The sequence below is a fragment of the Mytilus trossulus genome, chromosome 3 (assembly GCF_036588685.1).
Source record: "Mytilus trossulus isolate FHL-02 chromosome 3, PNRI_Mtr1.1.1.hap1, whole genome shotgun sequence".
NCBI lineage: Eukaryota > Metazoa > Mollusca > Bivalvia > Mytilida > Mytilidae > Mytilus > Mytilus trossulus.
In genome coordinates, this window is record NC_086375.1 from 75,669,580 (window position 1) to 75,689,670 (window position 20,091).

The 20,091-nt window shown below is 33.5% G+C and overlaps 1 long non-coding RNA gene across 1 annotated transcript; it reads left to right on the plus strand.

The window, feature by feature from the left end:
- The first annotated feature begins 13,970 nt into the window (after positions 1 to 13,970).
- Positions 13,971 to 17,044, plus strand: LOC134709727 (uncharacterized). The gene is made up of 2 exons (XR_010106027.1): positions 13,971 to 14,267; positions 16,824 to 17,044. It is a non-coding gene; the product is annotated as an uncharacterized LOC134709727 (long non-coding RNA).
- The last annotated feature ends 3,047 nt before the right edge of the window (positions 17,045 to 20,091 follow it).

A 20,091-nucleotide genomic window follows, 5' to 3' on the forward strand; every position in this document is an offset into this window, starting at 1 on the left:
AAAACAAAACATACATATCGAGTCATGCACACAAAATTAAACATATAAAGCAAGAGTTCATATCAGTATATAAACATGCAGCACAAAAGTTCTTTCAGCATCTTACAAGTTAAAAACATATTGATACATGCAATTATTTGTATTAACCTCACCACAAAAGTGCCAAACTAGTGAGCAGTAATTAAAGTTGGACATTATGAAAGTATAATAAATTGTTAATTTCCCGAGTTTAGTCAGATGTTTACCTATTCTTTTTAGTACATTTATTTGTGTGGATGCTTTTTTACATATTATAGAGACATGTTCATAAAAATTTAGTTTAAAATCTATTGTTACATCTAAAATAGCTTAACGTTATCTCCACATTCTATTTCATTACCTTCTAATTTTAATTTAAAGTTTTTGTATTCTTATATAATATTATACTTATCTCGTATTTCAACATTCTATAATATATCTATTGTAAAATATTGGGATTCCTTCATATTCACAGTAAACCATTAAGTTACCATAAAATCAATGTTTGAATTCTTAAAATTGAGGATATGTGTTTCAAAAGAAGCTCAAATGAACCTTCCGAGTCAATTCCAACTGATTTGTATAGTGTATCAAAACATAACAACAGTTTAGGATGCTATATATACACATGGAAAAAAGTATTGCAACACCAAATTGAAATTGAATTAAAAAAAAACACTCTTTATTTTTTTGTGATATAATTTGGTAAAATAGAACTAGTTTAACATTGTTAAAGTATCACCTGAGTTTAATCAATAAATATCGACTCGATATAAGTTTTTTTATCTTCACATGCAGCTACTGTACCCGTAAACAGCAAATCAGATGTTTTTATCCTCATTGTTTTCAACACTTTAGATAACCAAGTTTTTAAAGTTATGTGATTGACACCTTGTAATGGGTCCTTGACAACTCTTAACTGCAGCAAGATGGCAGATTATCAGCATAAGAGAAACAGGGAGGTCGCTGTAACAACTGCACGTATTGTTGGTCATCGCCATTCCACTATAAGTCGTTTTGAGGATAAAAATCAGGCAATAAACGCTGTTAAAGACCTTCCGAGATAATGAAGACCCCCTATACCATTTGCTATTAAAAAAATCGAGCATAATGAAGGTTGGTCAAAAGGAAACCCATTGCATACAAGACAATCCTAAAAAGAGAGTGGTGGTCATACAGGAGCCTTTTAACAAGAACTGTTCGAGATCGACTCATCGCTCGTTGGTTATCGTGCGATTAGACCATTTCGGAGACCTTTGCTAACGAACAGACACACAGTTTTCCGTATCCAATGAAGTGGAGAGCTCGCCAAAGTTGGAAATCAGCATCGCGGAGAAAGATCCAATGCTCAAATGGAATTCGGTTGATCTTCCTTTGCCCGATCGTAGCCCGGATTTGAACCATATCGAGCATAGTTGGCATACTTTTAAATATGTTCAAATTAACAGAACTGTGTTTTAACGAAGTTTTAACATGCCTTGTATATGATTTTAAGATGACTGAAGTCTGAGAAATATGTTTTATAATACCGTACTTATTTTTTAAAGTGTTTTCTGAAGAAAGAAAAAAACAATTTACCTGTATTATGGCGCAAATGAAAGGTTTTATTTTTGGCGCAAATGAAATATGGTTTGTGGCGCAAATGAAAGTTTTTTGGACGCAAATGAAAGGCCAATTGGCGCAAAAGCAAAGCACCGCTGCACATGACACAAAAATATACAAATTAGTCACATGAAGTTCGATTAGTTCACAGTAGTCTATATAAGTACACATAATTCTATTATTTCCCCTTTTAAAAATCACATATCATTGGCCGTCTATTTCTTAATGTTTTCATCTCACACATAGTCCGAGATAACTCTGACGTCCGACGGCTGTTTTTCCAGACAAGCTGGTGCCGTTTACGTCAGAGCTCGTCCCATATCAAAAAGTGGATATTTGCCCACCCAAATAGATGCGCTGCTTCGTCGCTTCTGGGGCCGACTGAGGGCCTTGGAATTACATAAATCGGGCATCAATCTCTTCATTTTTCATTTATCTCTTCATTCATGTAAGTTTCACCTACCTGCCAACCTTTATTTTTCTATATTTTAACAGTTTTCACAGACCCATCGATTGATGCATTTTGACTTTCACTTTCAAATTGACGTCAAGTTACGAGTGAGTTCGTGGCCTCGAGACTCAAATATGCAAATATTTATATTTGTTTACCTTCTTTACTTTAAACATATTTTATTTCAAAAAACCATGTACATGGCATACACATATAAATACAGTGATAACATATTACTATGAACGAGGTGTTACATTATGGTCATTTGCACTGTTTTCTCGTTGTCACGTGATAATCATTGAAAATGAAAGGCAAAATGCATCAATCGAAGGGTCTCTGTGAAAACTGTTAAAATATAGAAAAATAAAGGTTGACAGGTAGGTGAAACTTACATGAATGAAGAGATAAATGAAAAATGAAGAGATTGATGCCCGATTTATATAATCCCAAGGACCTCAGTCAGCTCCAGAAGCGACGAAGCAGCGCATCTATTTTGGGTGGGCAAATATCCACTTTTTGATATGGGACGAGCTCTGACGTCCCACGGCCCCAGCTTGTCTGTCAAAACAACCGTCGGACGTCAGAGTAGTAATCGGACTACTCACACAATGATCATAACTATATAGTATTAAAATAATTACGTATTTTTCAATTTATTCTCCATTTGAAAAGTTCTAGACTTCCTACTTATTTAAACCATCCATATTGTATATAGTTCAGATATTTAAAAATTATGATTTACAAACTATTTTTAAGCACTTCGTATAAACTGTACGTTTTTAATTAATACGTAGTTAGATTGACCAAGAGTCGCAGTAAACAAGTTTAAAAAATTGCAAAAAGAAATCTTCAACTGCACAGTAATTTGCGCAATAAATTTACAAGATCTTTGACAACATTGTGTCAGAAACCTACAGGTCTCAGACTACTATAACTGACGGTAAACGAATAACTACAACAGAACTACAACATCTGAAACATTTTTGTAAAATTCTCGCAACTTTTAATCTGTTGTGTTTGCGTTATAAGCGAGATAACTGAAACTATTAAAAAAAAAAAAAAAAAAGAAAAGAAAAGAAAAATGTCAGTTTTGATACTGTATTTTCCAAATCTCTCCCCTAATGACCGCTTATTGAGAAACGGCGATTTTTTTCGTATCAGTCACCGCATTAATACATCTGTTCCTATGTAAAGTTTGAAATCAACTGTTTTAGACGATTGGTGGTCTCGTGGTAGCGTTACAATCTTGCGTAGCGTGTCGGTCTATTACAAGGAGGATTAATATTATTATAACATGTTCTAGTCTTGAATATGCATATTAATTTGTCGCTGGACGTTAATCAGACACCCACCATTATCGACATCATCATCAACTTTTTCATGAATGTATATATATATATATATAAATATGTATATTTTCTTTTCAATAAATACAATACGATTTTTATTAATACCATATATAGTACTACAGCACATATTTCACATTTCAAAAAATAAACTTTAATGAATAATTTAAGCCATTCTAAAAATAATTACGATATACGGATTTAAAAATAGAATACGTCCAATTGCACATTCTGAAAAAGATATTTAAAAACGTTAAATCATAAAATTACTTTAAAGTATTCAATAAAAAATAATGTATATCAATGTTGTCATCAGAAAACACACGACAAAACGAAAATAAAGAAAAATTTAAACCGTACGTCATTAGACCAAAATAAAATATAGAATTTCGCAATACAGTACTTCCCAATATATGTTGTCATTGAGTATTTTCATTTTGTCATATGGAAATTTCCATTGAGATATTCATAACAAATTTCAAAATACGTTAATTCTTTATTCTAACATTTGCTTGCTCATAATGTGCTGTTGAAATTCTCTTCTAGAAAAAGTATGTAGATTAGTTTTGTCTTTTTCTATTTTAAGTTTTTATATGAAAATAATCTTCTCTAGTATTTAATTTAAATGTCTGTGACATATATCGTGTATTGTATTTCATAATTTTAAAACACTGTTACATCGTAAAGTTGTCTTAGTCGTCATTGAAAAAGTTCTGATGAATTGTAAATGTATCCTCCTATCAGACAACTATTATACAAACAACAGGTACACAAATAAATTTTTGCTAAATATTTGTACTTGTACAAATAACGTCTCCTGTTACTCCATTATCACGTTTTGCAAGCGGTAATGTGGATATTTATGTGTCATACCAGTTCATTTTGGGGTCCTCTTGGCGTTCCGCGTTTAAACTATAACGATTTCTTTGAAAATTGGAGACAATGATTTAGATTTTTTAACAATAAAGGTTTATCCAGGTATTAACAGTATTTGTACATTGTCGGAAAATTAAAAAAATATTTGTACTCGCTACATAAGCTCATAAAAATAATTTTTCATATTATCAGACAATGTTCGTATCTTCCCCATTCTCATTCTTATTTTTATTGTATATTTATACTGCGAATTGAGATGTGGTAGTCGATGGCGACGTGTGTATCCCTTCGTTAGGCTTTTTTTTATGTTTTCGACCCAAATGTGTTCGGCGATGACTATTTATACCGATAAATGACTTTACAGAACTGCAATTGTTTCTTTAAATGATGCAATAATCTCATTGTAGAAAAGGGCACGGAATTTTTATGAAAATTACGTGATATATATGTAAATGTCCTCCAAGATGAAAAAGAGTATCACATATGTTCTTGTTTATATAGAGAACATTGATGCTATGTGTAATATAAGGACTAAACGTCAACGAAACAACGTCTTACAACGCTGTGACCATAAACAAATAAGAACATGTGTGATAATCTTTTTCATCTTGGAAAAAAGTGTCAATTTAGAACTGCATTATTATCAAGTTAAGGTACATCCGTGTGGGTACATCATGCCTTATGCCTTGAAAACTATCGTTCCCGAAATAATTAATTGCTTGTGTTGTGGAAAGTTAGTGTTACAATGAGGCTTATACTTTTCCTTTCAGGCAATACATCATGAGCTTAACAAAAGTTCTACAGAGGACAATTCAAGGTCAGACACATCGTCAAGTGTCCTACTTTATGCCAGTATACGGAACTTTAAACAGAAGAACGGAAGAGAAACCTAAACAGCATGTCTTCAACTTTGCAGAATACGCCTATTTTAATGTGTCTACTGACTATACACCACAAAAGCCCTCAAATATTAATACAGAACAGAAGAAACGGAATGTAACTGTAAATAACGGAGACGACGGCAACATCAAATGTCTGCTTAGTACGGTTTATCGCTTTTATAAGATAAACCAATTTAATTAAAGAGAAATGATTATATTGCCTCATTCGGATCCGGTTCTTGTTTCCCGCCAATCAACGTCACATGACTCGTCAGCATTACATTGCACTAGCCAATCTTGTAGATATGTAAAAGTTTCAAAAAATGCAATCGTAAAAAATCTTTGACATCCGCTTATCATATTCTTATATTTTGAAATGAAACTATCGTAGAGACAAGACAATTATCCAAGAATGGATTTTCATTTGCAAGGGTCAGCAAACGACGATATTAAAAGGTAAACCGAACTGTCACCATACGATCCGATGCCATCAACCGAGCCATCAACACGAGGAACACATCCAGCTTCTTTCGACATGTTTATGTTTGTGAGATTATTAGAACAATTTAATAATATATCTTCGCCATAAAAGTTATACAATGCTCGAATGACAGGGACAGCATCCAATTTGTCAGTGGCTCATTGACCGGTGATCAACTTCACACCAGGAGCCCCCGTTTAGAATTCCACACAGCACAAGATGCACTTGTAAGGAAAACACGATTTAAAAGAAGGAGATCCACTGATCCAAATAATTCACTACCTCAGTGGTTCCAGCGGTTTGCAGATTTCGTCAAGCTTTAACCTCGGTATGTTGAATTTATATATATATTATAAAGAATAAAGTTGATGTTTTGTGGTGTATAATTATTCTAATTGATATTTATCTCATTAGGATTAAGATAATCTGATGGTGATAAGATAAGATTACTGAAAGGATTATTTATTATTATAATTTGATGTCATATATTTAATTCGTGGCCTTTTTTACATGTCTGCTTTAATGTACATAAATTATATAACCATGCAGTCGTTTCGAAGACGCACCTACAGCGCTATTATACACAAGATACACACGAGGGCAATAAGTGCAAATTCCTCATCTTTATTTACTTTATAGATTCTACCACTATTATACACAATTTTACACTATGTGTTAGATGGCTCAGCTGACGTGTAATAGATGAAATACACTATATGAGAGTTAGAAGACAACTTTTGTGGCGGATGGCGCGATAGCTTTAGATTAAATCCATCAGAGTCGATGGCTTAGATTAAAAAATTTACAAGTGGAAATCCTTTGAACATGTACAGTCTTAAATATTTCCTAAACTGTTTGAGACATTTGAAATCGGCATTACTATATAAAAAAAAAAAAAAATTTACATAAATTATGCCTACTGTTTTCTCGTTTGACTTGTTTTACATTTTTCTTTTTGATTTTTAATTGCTCTTTAATGCAGTATCATGGGCTCTGCTCATTGTTGAATGCAGTACAATGACTTCGTTTAATGCAGTATGGGCACTGCTCATTGTTGAAGGCAGAAAAGTGACTAAATGTTATTAATGCGACTTGGGCTCTGCTCATTGTTGACGGCAGTACACTGACTTATTGATACTAATGCAGTATGGGCTCTGCTCATAAATGAAGGCAGAAAAGTGACTATAGTTAATGTGGCATGGGCTCTGCTCATAAATGATTATAAATGAAGGCAGAAAGTGACTACTAATAATTTTAGTTAATGTGGCATGGGCTCTGCTCATTGTTGAATGCAGTAAAATGACTTTTTGTTATTATTTTATTTACCGTTTGTTCTACTGTGAAGAGTTGTCTAATTGAATCATACCAATTCTATTTACACGAGTGAGCTTCTCAGTTACATATATATATTTATACTTTTCAATTTGCGTTTTTTTTTTTTTTTTTTTTGTTAGCTTGCTTGTTTTAAATTTTGCATGTTTGCCTAGCTATTTACATTATGCATGTGTTCCTGTTGTAAAATATGCTTATATTAAGTTTGATATTTGTTTTTGATATGAAATATCACGTCAGTTGAACTTGTGAGAGATTTGCAGAGCTCATGTTTACGTTGTTGAATCCTACATACCAAGCCCGACCCTAAATTTTCTGACTTGCGTAAACATAGTTCATATAGTGATACAAGCAAATATAGATATACAAGCAAATATAGTTATACAAGCAATAGTCTGTAAAGGTTTCAAATAGCTTACTTATGCTCATGGACAGGACAATTAGTTTACCAACAAGTCAACTTAGAGCAAATAAGAGAATTATGTGCACTATTCACACAATTATCAAATTACTTTATAACTCACGAAGCAGCAGACAGAGCATGGTACACAACATCCTCTAAACTTTGAAGTGCGATAATGTTATTGTATATATACACATGATACATGTACATGTATTGTTTAGATTATTTTTGATTGTCTTATCTAACTCCGATATGTGAACATTGATGTTTTAATACGTCTGTATTTTACTATATTTATTTACATGTCGGCACGTACTATGGGCTTCCCCACATCTATTTTTAGAAACAAAACAAAAATATGCGGTATATAAGTTACTGTTAAGGACTTTTACAAACGAACACGCATATTATCCAGATGGGAAACTCGATGAATTTTTAAATTTATTTCAAATACTCTTGATCTATTTCCTTCTATCAAAAGGAACATTTAGCATTCTTATCTATTTACAAAGCTGATGGACACAATCTTTTTAATTCTAGTCGGAATAAATCAACTATCCATTACTTAAGTAATACCATGGAATTTTACTATAGCACCTCGTTCTTTTAGGTCACAAAATATATTCGACGCAAAACTATTCAAGATAGAACTTTCCAAAACATGTATTCGAATTTTTAAGTACTACTAGGAATGCATGGGGTAGCCAGTTTAGTACAGGAAACGCCTAGTTCTTTTAGGTCACAAAATATATTCGACGTAAAACTATTCAAGTTTGAACTTTCCAAAAAAGCGGCACATACTGCTTAGCCGTATCCGAATTCTAAGTACTACTAGGAATGCAATCACATGCAATCTTCATGTTAGTACTGGATATGTGGTACTTTCAATGTATTGATTGATATGATTTTTTTTTTTTTTTTTTTTTTTGTGTACGTTCTACTCCCTTGGTTTCTAAAATATTGGTCACGTTACGTGTTTAAAATTAATAAATAGATTAGCCTATACAAATGTACACGACTTTGAAGGAGTGCCTAGGATAGCACTTATATGTACAGGTAATGTATTTTCGTAAACTTTGTAGAGGATAATAAAATTGATAATGGAAAACTAATATTAGTGCATATTACAGATTAACAAAGCAATTGAGTAGATTCATGGCATACCACCATCTTGCATTGTACTTTTGCAGTGACCAATCAGTCTAGTTATTACCCAAATCTCCGAATGTGTACACAGATGTTCAGTTTTATTGATTATACTGTTTATTTTTATGAAGAAACTTCCAGATTTATCGCATTATATCTCTCAGAAATATTTAACAAGTTCCAAATATGTATGCTTTAGAATACATTTTGTTCAACTAAGCCGGTTAAGGCGAGATAACTCTTTTAGTAAACCCATGGATAATTCATGATCGGGTTATCAGTGGATGTATTACTGCTAAAATAATGCGTTTTATGATGATAAATATATATTATATATAACATGGATAATACAACGAAAGAAGTGAAATCTTCAAAACAGCACCTTTATAACAAAGCTATTACAAAAGGAAAAATATGATTGTCTAAGATTCAAACATATTAACAAAGAATAATGCCTTCTTAGCTGGACCTTTAGGTTGTAGGAAAAGGGGGGGGGGGGGAATTCTGGTGAGTGTGTATAGACACACTCAAGTGGCAAGATTAAGGGGTTATGATCGTTTCCCGTAATTGTACGTCGGATCATATTAGGTTTTTACTTTCCTGCGGTACCGCAGGAAGTTCTGTTGAGACCATCTCATGTCTACCCTGAGTGGCCGGTTCTGAATTGGTACCAGTTCGAGCTTGACTGTTAATGATACATAGTATGGCCTATGTATTCAGTGTTTTATAATATAAAAAATGTTAATCTTTACTCCCCTGAAACCAGGGGGTGATGCGAATAAGACCCGACCTATTTGGGGATCATAACCCTCGTTCTCTTTAGAATTTAACCTGGAGGAACTTGAGCATCCATTGCTACCAATGGTGCACAGATTTGTCAGTTAAAACTAGCATGTCGGCATTCTGTAATCATGTCAGACCTCGTCATTCTAAGTGAACTGTGGCCGTTATTTCCACAATAGTTATTTGTTTGTTATGTTTTTGCCTAAAAATGGATTCTGTGATTAATACGGTTTATCGCTTTTATAAGATAAACCAATTTAATTAAAGAGAAATGATTATATTGCCTCATTCGGATCCGGTTCTTGTTTCCCGCCAATCAACGTCACATGACTCGTCAGCATTACATTGCACTAGCCAATCTTGTAGATATGTAAAAGTTTCAAAAACCCACCCACCTCCCCTTGCAATCTGCCATCTAATAACAATTCTTGTGTCTGCTGCTGTTTTATTTATCTTTTCAGAATGACCAGAACATGCCGGATCCATAACTTATTGGACAAAAAAGAGGAGACAATCAATCCGATGGATTTGCTAGCTGAATCATACGTTCGAGAACTATAATTATTATGTCAATGCTAATTTTCATGAATGGCTACCACCTTTATCTAAATATTTAGACACATTCAGTGTGAAAATGGAATTACCAATACCTGGTATTAGATCTTCGCCTAGATGCATTTAACTTTTGACTTTATTTCAAATGGATAAAAATCATGCAGCATTTATATTAATAACTCGATTCTAATTGTTCATTGTTTTGTAATAAAATCTTTCGTCACAGTCAAAAAGGGTGTCGGGATCTGGCAAGATTAAGGGGTTATGATCGTTTCCCGTAATTGTACGTCGGATCATATTAGGTTTTTACTTTCCTGCGGTACCGCAGGAAGTTCTGTTGAGACCATCTCATGTCTACCCTGAGTGGCCGGTTCTGAATTGGTACCAGTTCGAGCTTGACTGTTAATGATACATAGTATGGCCTATGTATTCAGTGTTTTATAATATAAAAAATGTTAATCTTTACTCCCCTGAAACCAGGGGGTGATGCGAATAAGACCCGACGTATTTGGGGATCATAACCCTCGTTCTCTTTAGAATTTAACCTGGAGGAACTTGAGCATCCATTGCTACCAATGGTGCACAGATTTGTCAGTTAAAACTAGCATGTCGGCATTCTGTAATCATGTCAGACCTCGTCATTCTAAGTGAACTGTGGCCGTTATTTCCACAATAGTTATTTGTTTGTTATGTTTTTGCCTAAAAATGGATTCTGTGATTAATCGAGGAATTAAATTTTAGAGAGGTATTTGAACGTCATGACGTTTCATACTCTGATGTCAATCTTTCTTCAAATGAAATCATTCTTGTACATATGAAGTGGATCATTCCTACTCTAAAAAGACGATCATACGATTGAATAAAACAACATAGTATACGATATCATACAGTTCAAAATGACTTCAGCACGAACTATATTGCTATAGTATCATCTAATGGACAGTTTATGAATGATCGGTTGATCCTTGGTTTTACACATTATTTATAGAAATGTCATTTTTGTGTTCTGTTTTTTAACTCATAGACTTTTATACATTTCTGTTGTACTAGTAACTGTAAACTCAAACGAATTGCATTTGTGTATAAAGTTGAAACAAAGGCCCTTATACAAATATATATAAAGTGTATGTAAAACCCAAATTGTTTTGTTTTTAAGTATAGATTATCAGCTTTGCATATTAAAGCACCAGCCGCGAGCCACTATGGGAAGTTTTGGTGAGCTATCACAACAAACGAGTAAAAAACGTCAAATTGTGTCGAGCGATATCGAAACGAAGAAAACTCTATGATAATCTGTTTATCGTTCTTTTACTGTTTATGATAGACATCAAGCTTGATAACGTCTTGTGACATTTCGTGAAGTCGATGTTAATGTTTGTATAACCGGGCGTTTTCCGTGTTATAGTAATGCAAAGACGGAATACCAATACTTTAAACTTTATTAGCAAGGTCCGGACAGTACCAGACCTAAGACCTAAACTGACTACCAAATGACATACAAAAGCATACATAAAAACAGTTTCTATAGCAAATAATTAGTGTCCAACGGATTAACTTGTCATGGTCAGAGTGATTTCCATCACGACAAACATATATTTAACAATAGAATTAATTACACACAAAGAAATATAAAAGGTTAGATAGACGGATTAACAAATTTTCACTTTAGCACTTAAAATATAATGTCTGATCTTAATTTATTTGTAATCGCAAATAGTCCAAATCTTCCTGGTTATATTCGCCACTACTCCACCTAAACTCGGTCTCCGAGTTTGCCGAATGAATTTTGTTATCGTCGTGGGTATCCTCCTCCTCGCCGATGACGTTGCTGCGAATTGCCACGCGAGCAAATTGCATAGGTCGAAAACGCACCTCGGTTTGAATGTTTAATATCTAGATGTTGAATCTCGTGTCTACTGTTTACGTTCTCTGCCTTAAGTCTCTGAATTTCGTCTTCCATATCATGTAAGATGCGAGTGTACTGCAAGTCAGTATTTTTGAACTCCATTGTTAAGCGTTGTCTGGAGTTCGTTAAATTTAGGTTTTCCTCTTTCAGTTGAACTATTACTCTTTCCAAATGTTCAGTTCTATTTCTATGTTCGGCTAACTCATGTTCGATCTTTTGAATTATCTGGTCATGGTGTAAACGTTCTGAATTTAAATTGTCCAAACTGTTCCTTAACATCACATTATGTTTGACTACGGTGTCCAATTTAGAATTTTCAGCCTTAAGCACAGCGATTTCTTTGATGAAGTTTCGGTTAGACACTTTTAACTTGTTAATGTGCTGTTTTGCGGATTCGTCCTGTATGGAGCACGTAAATGAAGAAATGTCCTTGTCCTCAAGTCCTTGAAACGGAAATTGAGACATTTGTTTTTTCTCAATAAATGTTCTCATGCGGTCGCTGTCTCTTCGCATTTTAGATTTTGACTTCTTCTTTGGTTTCGGGTTTTCACATGATTTCACGTGAAAACTACACATACGGGCAAAATGTCCATGATGTCTGCACTTGTAACAATGAGCGTTAGCTGCATAACATCGATGGAAGGTGAAAACGTTCAATGTCTTACCGCAATATTTACACAGAAAGTCCAAACAGGTATTTTCTTTTCTTATCGGAAACCGATGTCCATTTCTGCAAGGCTGGTAATTCCAGGTTCCTTCCATTCTGTTGATTCTGAAGGTATCCATTAACCAGTTTGGGGGAACTAGCTCAAGATCGTGCCGCGGGTACCTCAACCAATATATAACCGGGCGTTTTCCGTGTTATAGTAATGCAAAGACGGAATACCAATACTTTAAACTTTATTAGCAAGGTCCGGACAGTACCAGACCTAAGACCTAAACTGACTACCAAATGACATACAAAAGCATACATAAAAACAGTTTCTATAGCAAATAATTAGTGTCCAACGGATTAACTTGTCATGGTCAGAGTGATTTCCATCACGACAAACATATATTTAACAATAGAATTAATTACACACAAAGAAATATAAAAGGTTAGATAGACGGATTAACAAATTGTCACTTTAGCACTTAAAATATAATGTCTGATCTTAATTTATTTGTAATCGCAAATAGTCCAAATCTTCCTGGTTATATTTGCTCATGTCTCAAAGCCGTGATTACTCGACTCTCAACAGTTATGGTTTTTTTTTATAAATATTTAAAAAGTTCGGCAAGCCTAGCAATAAAAATTTTGAAATTTAAGTGTCTCGAGTGGAGAAATATTGTAATTCACTTGATGCAGTGGTGGGAACTCTGTCGGATTAACGTTACCATTCCGATTAGTCGTGGCTGAGTATTTATAAATCCCAAAGAGTTCCGACAATGGATGATGCAAATCTTCCTCGTCCTTTAAATGTTTTCATATGTTTAATCGACTTGTTTGTTGCTAGTTGTCAGAATTGTGCTACCGAAACAATATGTTACGGATGAAGCTATAGTCATCTACGCTAGCCAATGATTACGATACACTCCCGCTGGAGTGGATCGTAACCCTTGGCTAGCGAAGATGTGCTATAGTAGGCTTACTGTCCGACATTGTCCTTCGGTATGTGTATTATGATTAAAACACTATCGGGTCAAGTTTTTTTCTATACTTTTTTATGTGTATGTCTCTTTATAGTTGTTGGTCGTAAATGATTAATATTTGACATCAAGTTTTTAACAAATTATTTTGGAGTTTATAGATTTATCAACCAACTACAGTAATGTTAAAACTTTCATATAAAAGCTTTTGTCATGTGGATAATTTTTACTGAGAATTGGTGCAGTTTTGCGTCAAATTGGTTCGTTGTTTCATGGACATAAATACAACCAAATGTTCCTTTATCTGTAATACTATCAATTGACATAATATTTCTTGTTATCGCCATTTTGTGACGTTTTCCTTTGATCTTTTTTCGTGATATTTGTCATATCATGCAACTCGCTTGAGATGGAAAATTATCGCTATTAACTAAGCAGACACCTGGCGTTGCTAACGAAATTGACATGAAATTGACCGGCAACGTCGTCATAGGTGAAATAGCGATAAACCGATTACCATTGGTCATCTCAACTCGATTGGGGCAATGCCCCTCTCGCTTTCGCCGTCCCGGAAAATCAATGCCGTTTAGATGATCAACGATAATCTATAAGTATCGGGCTTAGAAATTTATTCATAAGTCTGAATATCAATATCTCCGAGGCAAACACCTGTAATAGTATACAAATGTAACAGTTTTCGATAAGATAAGATCATTATCAACATAACATATATAAATACTTCACACTATTGTTTTAAACAGGAACATTGTTTCTAAATATATATTCACGTCTCTTGCCAAAACATAAAAGTACTGCAGTATGTCGGCGACCTAAAGGTGTTAAGGTTTCTCTAACACGGTAAGTTTTAAGATTGCTGTATAATAATACATTTCTGATAATTATCTTGAATCTGGAAAGCGAAAAGACAAAATTCTTGAATTTGTCTCACTCACATGACCATAGTCGTTAAATTCTATTTGAATTAGAAAATAAAGAGTTTTATTTCATGAAGTTAACATTTTCACAATTAAACAAATTTTATATTTAATCAAAATTTTATTCAGCATATAACTGGTGAAGGCAATACACATTCTACATGTTTTTGTAAAAAAAAATGCATGAAGGGAAGACTCTAACAAACTGAAATAATAATCTTGATCGGTATACAAATTATATCATGAATCAATACGCTGGTAATTATTTTGCAATATTGATGTTTGGGAGCAGGATTAAATTTCAGAAAACTGTGAGAGTCCTGTACTGACGCCTGAGTTACAGGAAAAAAGTGACGGTAGGGACCCATTCTATATGTTTTTCATTAATGACATCTAGGGAAACTATCCTTAACCTGTTCATCAAAAACCTTTCCAGAGAAAGTCTGTTGGATCTTTTATTTTGCAGTGTATTGTATCATAAGTATATGATCAATCGCCCCGTAAGATTTATCGTAAACTATTATTAGAACATTCTGCATTTTACATTAATTTGTAGGATCCTTCTAAATATATAATTGAGCTGATCTGTAACAATTTCATCTTCATGCCTTATATATCATATACTGTGTTGCGACGCTAGATTAAAACTGTGAAGGAAAGGTAACACACGGCCACCGAAAGCTTTATTATTGTTGAGCCTGGTTGGTCGAGTGGTCTAGCGCGTCGGGCAAAGTGCAAGGCGATCTGGTGCCACGATATCTCAATAGCATGATTTCGAATCCAGGCGAGGGAAGAACATTCTTTCGTCAAATTAGGGGATTAAACAATTCTTCGTCTAAGTATATTGTACTTTCAACTTTTACATGTGTGTTGAAGCTATGTGTTATTGTTCGTAGTTGAAACTACAGTTATTGGCCTTATGGCATAAATCAAAACTATCGCGGGAGCATCAAATGTTTCTTTTAAACATTTCAAATTATGCTTCAATATCATTTTGCTGAATGTACTATGTTCAAATGCCCCGCTGTCACGTTTATTTTACCTTTTTTTACTGCTTGCTATTGTGTGTAGAGATTCTCCCCTTTTTATCATGACAACCCCATTGAAAAAAATCAAACAGAACAAAAAACGAAGAATTAGAATTAATTTCTGAACTAATGGTCTGAATCAACATACATATATATCATTATACAAGAGCATATATATACATATATCCTATAGCAATATTTGTTTAATTGTTTTAAAAAATTTGTAGCATTCATAAAATTTACTTCCAATAGGATTAAACTGAAATGACCCTTATATATAATCTGGAACATCTTCCGTTTACAATTTACTTTCTTTTTGATTCAAATTATCCCCGTTTAACATTGAAATTTACGTGTAAGTATATTTAGATATACATGACGTCCGTAAAACTGTTTTGGATTTCGTCCATAGATTATCTTTGTGTGTCAGGGTTATTGAAATTTGACCGATTGACAAAGTTTTAAATTTAGAATATAAATCGGCCAGTATTTAAATCAGGATTGATATTATTAAGTTTCAACCAGGATATAGTATATCAAAAAGAAGCTAAGCTCAAGTAAGTGTTGAATCCTCTTTTTTTTAATGAAATGTTATTTTACAGAATTGTACATATTGAAATATAAATTATTAATATATACACGTTAAAGAAGTAATCAAGGGCGAGCAAAGAAATAGAACAATAATTTGAAGAAGAAAAAAAAGTAAATGTTGGGTGTAATATGTGCAAGCTTTTATTTCAATTAAAGAACATTATTTGCAAAGTTCCAAGCAAACAGACACAACTGTCTGTTCCTTTCTAATCAGTGATGTCAACATTATTAGTGGACGTAACTTTCGGGTGCTCTTATTGCCGTTTGAAAAAATAACTTAAATCTTTTTAAAAAAATGATTTTTTGTTTGTTTGGTTAATTTAAAAACTGATTTAAAACAAAAAAAGTCTATATCATAATATGCACCAGTGTAAAAAAAAAGCGGTAATGGTGTTCTCTCTAATTAAAACACAACCACGTCTCCCTCTCTTTTTAAGGAATGATGGAACTGGCACTTGTCTCAGAATTGTTTTCCCTATATACCATGATATAAAGGTATATAGGGGGGGGGGGGGGGATCTGAGACCAGTGCATGTGAATGATGGGGGGAAAATACTTTATATAATAGATGATAGCTGGTTTATTTTGTCTCTCGTGTCATTTTAAAATATTACATGGGGAGATAGATCAGAAAAGCAATTTTCTATTATGTAGTGGAGTTTTAAAATAAAATAACTTGAAATCTTTTTTGACTTGCTGGGGGTCAGTTTTCGCCGTAGGCTTCCGGCCTTTTCAGTGATAGGTTCTTAGATATTCTTATGTTCATACCGCCCCTTTTAATATATCCAACCGTGAATGTTCTTGAGAGAAACAATTACTTATGATACTATATCATAACGAGGTTATACATTTCTTTTCAGGTACAGCATCATGAGCTTAACAAAAATTCTACAGAGGACAATTCAAGGTCAGACACATCGTCAATTGTCGTACTTTATGCCAGTGTACGAGTCCTATAGCAGAAAAACGGAAAAGAAACCTATACAGTCTGTGTTTAACACTGCGGAATTCACCTATTTCCATGTTTCCTCTGCCAATACGAGATACAAGCCTGTAAATAACAAAACACAACATAATAAATGGGTCACTGTTAATAACAAAGAATCCGATCGGCGACAAAATATGCCAACTGGACGGACCAAAAGTTAAATTTTCAGAAAAAAAATTGAAGAGTCCTTTACCATATTTCCGATAATGTTTTTCCGTTTTATTAGGCATCGGAAATTTCTTTTTCGTACAGATAAAGACAATATCTTGGAAACATTTTTTGTGTGCTTATAATTGGACAAAACAAGAACAAAATGCATTCCTCGTAATGCTGTCAAATTCGTAAATACTCTCAGTCTTTCAATTGTAAATCATATTTCTTTGTATATACATGTAAATTTAATGTATTTGTTAGTACGCAATAGTCATGATAGTTTTGTCAGAGTCTTTATGACAATGTATGATGAGTTGTTATTTATAGTGTTACCATGTTGTCTTTTTAAAATATGTTAAAATATGTGTTATTTATAGCTTTATAGCAATAAACTTGTGTGATTGAATTAAAAGCATTTATACTGTACTTGATCAATTTTTTTGATACACCTCACAAGAAACAATTTTGTGAAAAATAAATAAAGAGGAAGAGTAGACAAATAAACAAATATAGATTCAAATTAGTAGGTATAACTCAAAGTAATAGCTCGACAACATTTGATCTGTACATATACGCATCTATTTATGAGCCATTTTTGTATTTTCACTGGCAAATAAATTAATAAACTTTACTTGCAAAAAAAACTAATTTTCCTCCCGTTTACAGTGTTTGAATGTGTATCTGGGTGGTTGGATTGTCCTATAAGGGAATGTCTTGTGATGGTGATAGCATGTCCTAGTCGGAGCTGGTGGTCGTTCAAACATTTAATAATAAAAAAAAAGGACAACAAAAACTAATATGATTTACACGATTATTTGGATAACAGATTAACAGAAATACATTAGTCGAGTGACAAAGCCAACAATTGTTTTTAACTTTAATGGACCGCCCTACCTGCAGGCTAAATTATGACTTTTTGGAAAGAGAAAAGTTCATTCTTTAATTTTTGCCTAGTCGTAGAATTGAAATATGGTCATTCTTTTTTTTAAATAAGGTCAAAGGTTAGTGATTGAGTTTTTCACTGTTCTCAATTTATTTCACAAGAGGTTATGAAAAGTCTCTAAATAAAATCTGAATTGTTTCTAAACAAAATTCATAATGAAATAAAATATAACACTTCGTTTCTAACTAATTTTAAAATAATGAAACCACCAAATGCACATTTTAGAGGGAATTCAGACTAGCAACAAAAAAAAAAATAGAAGATGGATCAACCGACTCTCAATTCATTTTATTTTTTTACATCGCATATACCTCTAAAGATATATTTCTGAATTTTACGACTTATTAAAAAAGAATCCAAGTCAATTTGTTTTTTGCTCTGTTGTACATTTATTACCAGTCACGGATATTTCACAAGGCAATTAAATCAAATGAGTTAAATGATGGACTAAAGTATCAGCGTATATTCTACCTCTATAATTTTTTTAGTTTTTATATGCCTTTGCCTTACAAAAACACACATTGACCCTTCAGAAAGAGTGGTTGAATGGGGTATTTTAACAAACAAAGGGCATGACAACTATCGAAAACCTGACATCAGTTATCGTTTTCATCATCGTCTTCTTCTAATATTGCTCGGTGAGGTAAATAGTTTCTACAATTATCACACATGAACAAACATTGGTATACGCGGATTTCTGTAGGATGCATACACAGTTGTTATTGCAAGCTGTTTTCCCTTGTCCGTATACGTACAAACAAGGTATTGAAGGAAATCTACTGACGTAGGTTCCTAAAAAAATGAGAGCTAACCCTTTTTATCCTCTTTTGCCAGAGTTTTTGGAAAGTAAGATCACTAGCTTAGCAATATGGATTTCATTAAAACTAAAACCGAGAGTAAACCCTTTTTATCGTCTTTTAACAGAGTCTTTTGAAAGTAAGATCACTAGTTTAGCAATATGAGAGTTCATCAAAATTTGAATTTGAAGCATTATATACGTGGGATGTGCTGTAAAAACGTGTTTTCACATGGGGAATTTTCATACAATGAGGCGATAAATACACTTTCAATGTTTTGGACGCCGATTCCTGAGCTCCCGTTTGAAAACTTATCGGAAGAGAATATCACCAGCCCAGCATTCCGGTGTTTATGCATATGGTCATTTGTACAAAATACCGTTTGCAAAAGTATTAATTATTTGAAATACTAAGGTTTTTCTTATCCCAGGCATAAAGTACTTTAGCCGTATGTAGCACAATTTTTTGGAATTTTGATCGTAAATGCTCTTTAACTTTATACCTGTTTGGCTTTCTTACTATTTTGATCTGAGCGTCACTGATGAGTCTTGTGTATACGAAAACGCGTCTGTCAAACTAATTTAACTTGGTTTGTATGTGTATTAACAAAGTCAACTGATTTACACTTGAGTTTTGAGGTCTTGGTCGTATCATCGAAAGTATTGAGAGGAGACCTCGAAATAGGACGGTGGGTTTCAGACTCATTAAAGCAGCCTTCCACAAAAGATTTAATCATCTGGTTCAGGAGATTTGAGAAGAGAATCCTGAACCTTTATTTAGGCTTGCATTTCTGTAGAAATATATTTATCAATGACTAAGGATGCTCGGCAACGTTAAATGGATCGGTCATATTTGAAGGCATAGTACCATATCAAACCAGAGACATTTTTCTTGTCGTGTGTCATTGTCGTTGACTTTTTTTCTTAGTGTTCAATTTCTGATCTTGATCTCATTTCAGAACTAAAATGTGGACTAGGATGTGTCTTGTAAGCATCCATCGAAGTAAAGCGTTTTTCCTTGTAAGTCCTATGATGCCTCTTCAACCTTTGGAATCTTTAATAGTAGTTTTCTCTGTAGCCATATCACTCCCGATACTATTTAAGGCTCCATGTTTATTTCTGATTGAAAACTCACCTGACATAAAGACATATTTTTTCCTTTTTCAGACAGATTCAACAAATCCAATATGTACACCTAGCATAATAGTTTGTCCGATTGGTAATGAAAAAGCATCAAAACATTGCAGC